This window comes from Pseudophryne corroboree, chromosome 4, assembly GCF_028390025.1.
Source record: "Pseudophryne corroboree isolate aPseCor3 chromosome 4, aPseCor3.hap2, whole genome shotgun sequence".
NCBI lineage: Eukaryota > Metazoa > Chordata > Amphibia > Anura > Myobatrachidae > Pseudophryne > Pseudophryne corroboree.
Window position 1 is genome coordinate 426162200 of NC_086447.1, and position 6113 is coordinate 426168312.

Sequence of the window (6113 nt, forward strand, 5' to 3'; positions counted from 1 at the left end):
GTCTCCTGCAGCCTACAGCTCACTGTGCTCCACCTAACCAGTTCTATCTTTTGGTAACCACTGGTTTCAGCCAGCAGTCTGGAGTACACAGTGCTTCTAGTTAAACAGCATTAACTCCCGGTGCACTACTGATCCCAACCAGCAACCAGCAGTGCATTGCATTAACTGTCTACAGAATTATTCTCCCGGTTAATCACCAGCTCTAGTTAACTCTCAGCTGATCTGGGCACCCAATCCAGGAGGGTGTGTTCTCACAGAGATTCATCCAATCATCACAGAGCAAGGGGTATAAACTCCAGTTCCTGGCTCATTCTCAACGCCTCGGACAATGAGTCACATTTGGTGTGTCAAGTCTCCAGTGGTTCCCCGTGTCCTACATTGTCTTCTGAGACTTCAACTGACATTCAGCCTTCCAAGTGTCCACTAGATACACAAGCTCCAGTCTACTTTGATGGTGACTATGCTCAGTTCCGTGCAGTGGCGAGCCAATACCTCACTTTTACTGAGTCGGAATCTTCAGTGAGTATTACTCCAGCCAATGCAATCAGATACTTCCTCCTGTTCTTCAAAGGTAGAGCACTGGACTGGGCAAATCCTCTCATTGAATCTAAAGATCCGCTACTGAGTGATCTTCCCGCTTTCTGCGAAGCAGTAAAACAGGAGTTTGCTCCAAAGTTAATGCATTCAAAGTCATCTGGGCATTCTGGCCAATTTGTCAACAGTCTGTCTACTGCTAAATTCTCTCCAACACCTCTGTCTGTGCAAAATCAGGATACATTAGACCAAGTTATTAAAGATTTCCAAGCTGCAAATTCAAGACAAGGTTCTCAGACTTTAGATTTGAAAGTTGCATATACTTCCGTGTCTCTATCCTACAGCAACACTTCTGAAAGTATTGACTCCCTGGATTCAACATCTGCTCAGTCTTCCAGTTCTCAGTTTTTCGACTCAACTCCAAACACGATCAGGTTCTGTTGAATCAATGTATCATAGATTTCAAGAATTACAGGAATTGGAGAGCTCCAAAACCAGTTCAAACTCTGCCATCTGTTGACGTAAGTGTTGGCTATGCTGCCATAAACCCTAGTCCTGGTGTCCTATATAGCTTCAAATTTACTGGTCCACAGGTTGTCTCAGATACTGTTGTTCCTAAACAAAAGGCTCCCATGACCACACTAGACCTGGACTCTGACTCTGAAAGTGAGTTTGTTGATGACGACTCAAGTTACATTATGGGGGGTTCTATCCTTCCGAGCTATGCCTTCTCCCAGGAAGTAAATTCTGTCTCAAATGACCATGAATGGTCTACTTGTTCTGAAGATGAAAGTTGGGAAGACTTTTGAGGACCTCTGCTTTTGTGTATTCCTAAGTTCCTTTTCAAAGATCCTCCAAGTTCCAGCGTGGGTGTTCGGTGCCCACCCATAAAAGGGGGGGGGGGTACTGTCAGGAATCTACATTCTCCATCGCATCACTTCCAGTGAACAGGCGTCTCCTGGCTTCAATCCTCTCTCCTCAGAGTATCCCCTGTGAATTGGACCTATGGAACTACAGGTCCCAGCAGTTCCATTTCCAGTCTTCTGCAGCATACAGCTCACTGTGCTCCACCTAACCAGTTCTATCTTTTGGTAACCACTGGTTTCAGCCAGCAGTCTGGAGTACACAGTGCTTCTAGTTAAACAGCATTAATTCCTGGTGCACTACTGATCCCAGCCAGCAACCAGCAGTGCATTGCATTAACTGTCTACAGAATTATTCTCCCGGTTAATCACCAGCTCTAGTTAACTCTCAGCTGATCTGGGCACCCAATCCAGGAGGGTGTGTTCTCACAGAGATTCATCCAATCATCACAGAGCAAGGGGTATAAACTCCAGTTCCTGGCTCATTCTCATCGCCTCAGACAATGAGTCACATTTGGTGTGTCAAGTTTCCAGTGGTTCCCCGTGTTCCAGTCTCCAGTGGTTCCCCGTGTTCCTGTCTCCAGTGGTTCCTCTCATCATTTCATTCCATTCATCATTCTGCATTTCTCCTGCTTGTTCCAGATTCCAGCTACAGCCTGCCACAGTTCATCAGCAGTAAGAGACTCTCCTCAGGTGTTATTCATTGCCTAACTTGTGCACCTTATTACCAGCATTCCATTCTGTGCATTGCATCCAGCAGTTAACAAGCATGCTGAGTTAGGACTGTCTCCTGCCTGGGCCTTGCTTGGCTAAAGAACTTTATGTTACAGAGACTGTGTGCTTTGCAAGTATTACCGGAGTTCTGTTTCCTAAACCATTTGCATTTATCAAGTTATTCCACGTTCCCGGAGTTTTGCTTTGTTTCAATTATTATTTACAAATCCGTTTACATCCAGCTAACAGGTTATTTCACATTTGTGTTACCAGTGACTTTATTTTGCTTAAAACCATTTGCATCCAGTTATCAAGTTATTTTCACGTTTTGTTGTCAGACTTTATTTGCTTTAAACCTTCTGCATTCAGCCATCAACTTATCACCAAGATATATCTGTGTTGCCAAAGACTTTTTATCAGTACCTTGGATTCAGTTACCGTTTATCATCTAATTTTTGCTACTACCAATGCTACGTACCATCTATTATTATATTATTGTTCTGTGACTTTTGTGTTTATTAAACATCAGCGCATATGCGCAGGTCTTTATTCAGTCTCCACGTTTCATACGTCATTCCAACACTGACCCACTAGTGCCCCCTCCGGTAACAGACTAATCAGAATCCTGACAGCCTGACAGTTGTAAAAATAAGGCAGCCAGTATTTACCCTGCTCAGAAACAATATAACACTAGAAAGCCTGAAGGGGTCATTTTGACCCCTTAGCAATGAAAAACTTGTTGCTTTTCAGCAATCTGGTTTACTGCTAATCTGATTTTTTTTGTGACTTTTCATAATTAAATGTCATACAAGCCACCAAAATTTCGTTTGTGTAGGATCAATATTTGGGAAAATATTTCAAAGTATACCTAGAAAGACTGAAGGGGACAAAATGACCCTTGAGTTGTTTTGCATATAAATTCCTTTAAAGTGATGTATGTGTGCCTACTAAAGTTATAGGCTAACAAGTTAAACTATTTTCAAGAGTTATATTGAATTGATAAGGTTCTTTTTTTACTTTTCAGCAGTTGCAAAGTGAGGGTCTGTAAGTCCTAGCTTTAAGTTCTGTGTATGTCTTCAAAATATAGATGAAGAAGACTCAGGAAGAGAAGATGACGCAGCAGTACAAGCAGAGTTGGAAACTGAAGATATACAGTCTGATTCAGAGAGTGACGTTTCATACATACCTGAGGAATCTGAAGCCAGTGAAAGTTATGAGACTGACACTGATGACAATGAGTCTGGAAAAGACCAAGCAGGTACTAGCCACCTCTACCTCAGGGTAGGGTCAAGGGAGAGGTAGAGTTCAGTCACAAATACTACAAGCACCTCCAGCTCAATTTCAAGTAAGAGGTCGTGGTAGAAAGTAATATGTGCCACCTGCAGTTGGGAAGAAGTACACTGCACCTGACAAAACACAGTGGGATGTTATTGGGATTGGACATGCTCCAGGAAGATTATCTCAACAAAATGTGCTGCGAGAAAATCCTGGTCCAACTCCTTATTCCAAACGAATAATTTCAGATTACAGTTTGGCTAGTGCGTGGCGCTTATTGATAGATGAACCAATGCTGCATCATATAAAGAATTGTACAGAGACAGAAGCCCAAAGACAATTGAATAATAATACATAGACTATTTCTTTGGCAGAATTGGATGCATTCATTGCTCTTCTGTATGGCAAGGGTGCATATACCACAAAGGGCTTACTTCTGAATCATCTGTGGTCTGAAAAATGGGGTCATCGCTTTTTTGGTGATACAATGTCCAGGGATAGATTCAAAGACATTATGAGATTCTTGCGATTTGACATCAAGTCAACAAGGTCAGAGTGACTGAAAAATGACACATCTGCTTTGGCTTCTGAAATTTGGAATAGGTTCATAACAAACAGCATTCTGTTCTACACTCCAGGATCAAATATCACTGTGGATGAGCAGTTATTCCCCTCAAAAGCAAGATGCCCCTTTACACAGTACATGGCCAACAAGCCAGATAAGATGGAATAAAATTCTGGCTTGCAGCAGATTTCGAATCCAAGTATCTTGTAAATGGACACCCCTATCAGGGAAAGGTTGAACTGAAACCACCTGATGAAAGTGTTTCAACTCATGTCATCCTGCGTTTGGTGGAACCATATTTGAACAAGGGTAGAAGCATAACAATGGAAAACTATTTTACTTCTCTACAACTCACTGACCAACTGCAAAAGAAGAAAACAAGCATTGTGGGAACAATGAATCGTAAGAGAACAGAGGTTCAGTAAAGTAAAGGAAGGAGGTGCAACCCTGTACGACACTTATGTTTTGAAACATGACTAGTGTACATTGACCGTGTACCCGGGGAAAAAGTAATAGAATGTCATCCTTCTTAGCTCACTTTATCCAGATGTTGATATTGGTAAAGATGCAAAGAAGCTTCCCGAAACTGTATAATATCACAACAAAACAAAAGTTGGAGTGGATACAGTTGATCAGATGGCAAGAAAATACAGTGTAAAGGCTGGAAGTAGAAGATGGCCTGTACAAGTCCTCTACAGCACCCTCGATTTGGCAGCTGTCAATGCAAGGATTTTGTATAACAGTGTCACAGGTAAAAAAAAAATCAGTCGTCTTACATTTATTCTACAACCAGCAGAGGAACTTCGTCAGAAATACGTTACAACTAGAAAGGGTCAAGCAGCAATAATGTCACCAGCTCAATGTACAGAAAATGATGATTTAAGCCAAAAACGACACAAATGTCAGATTGGAAATAATTGTAAGGGAAATAAAACATGCAAAAGTTGTGACCAATGCAGGAAGTTTGTGTGTGGTAAATGCACAGCAATTGTGAGTAAAATCATTGGGGTATATCTACTAAGCTCCCGATTTTGTTTGATTTGTTTTTTCTTTTCAAAGTGTCATCTCAGGAATTTACTAATTACAAATCTCAGCAGTGATGAGGGTATTCGTAATGTATTTCACAACAGAGTTTACAAATACGAATGAATACACCATCGGCCAAACACGGCTGTTTAGGTATTGAACACGGTAATTTACCAAGAATTCGTAATTGTGATTACTACTGTGAAAGGACCATTGCGTCCGTGAAAATTAGAGATTCCTAAAAAAATACGAAAATAAAATAGACCTGCTTTTGAAAAGCATGTTTAGATGTATTTCATCTTAAACATAAATTACCCCTACATTTTTGGCAACATAAAAATGAACATAAGTACATGATTACAATCCCACCCTCACAAATGTCTGTTGATGTAAATTTTTGTGTTTAGATGTATTCCTGACACTGCTCCATCATTTTCGCATAAACCAGGGCCATGAAACTGATGATGGTCCACAGGTAGAATAGGCTCGGCGGACGCTGTGCAGGCCTTTTTTGTTTATGTGGCCGATTAACAGGCCATACAGCTGCTCCAGACTACATAGAATACACATTAACCGTGTGTCTGACCTTTACAATTTTGACTTACATCCCGAAACAACACACTATCACTCTGTCTTAGGCTTGACCACACTCCTGACTATGTTGAACTTACATTAAAATGGCAGCTTTCAGGCTGTGTGTGTCGATGTCCTTTCATTCGCACAGGCCACCTTTGCCAAAAATTTCATTTGTTGAAGTTTAACCAATATACTCCGGATTTTTTAAATATTACATGTGTAATGTGTCTTAACACAGTTTAAAAAATAATATTACTCACCTCACGTTATTTGTTAAAATATACACACGTGTTGTCTGTATTGCAAAGCAACCTAGATTGAACAATATGGTGGCAGACCCAGGAGTGTGAGTGGCATACAGTCATGTAAGCTTTCTATGGGCTTGCTGGCATGGCCAATGTGCACAGGTGTCAGAGTTTTAACAAACGTTGAGCATAATCCACCTAGGGCCAGACAGTATATTTGTAGTAATAGAGACTTATTCATGCAAATAAGGAGGATGATGCTCATTAGGTACTTAATATTTTAGGCCTAGAATTGGTTCAACATATGTGGCCTAT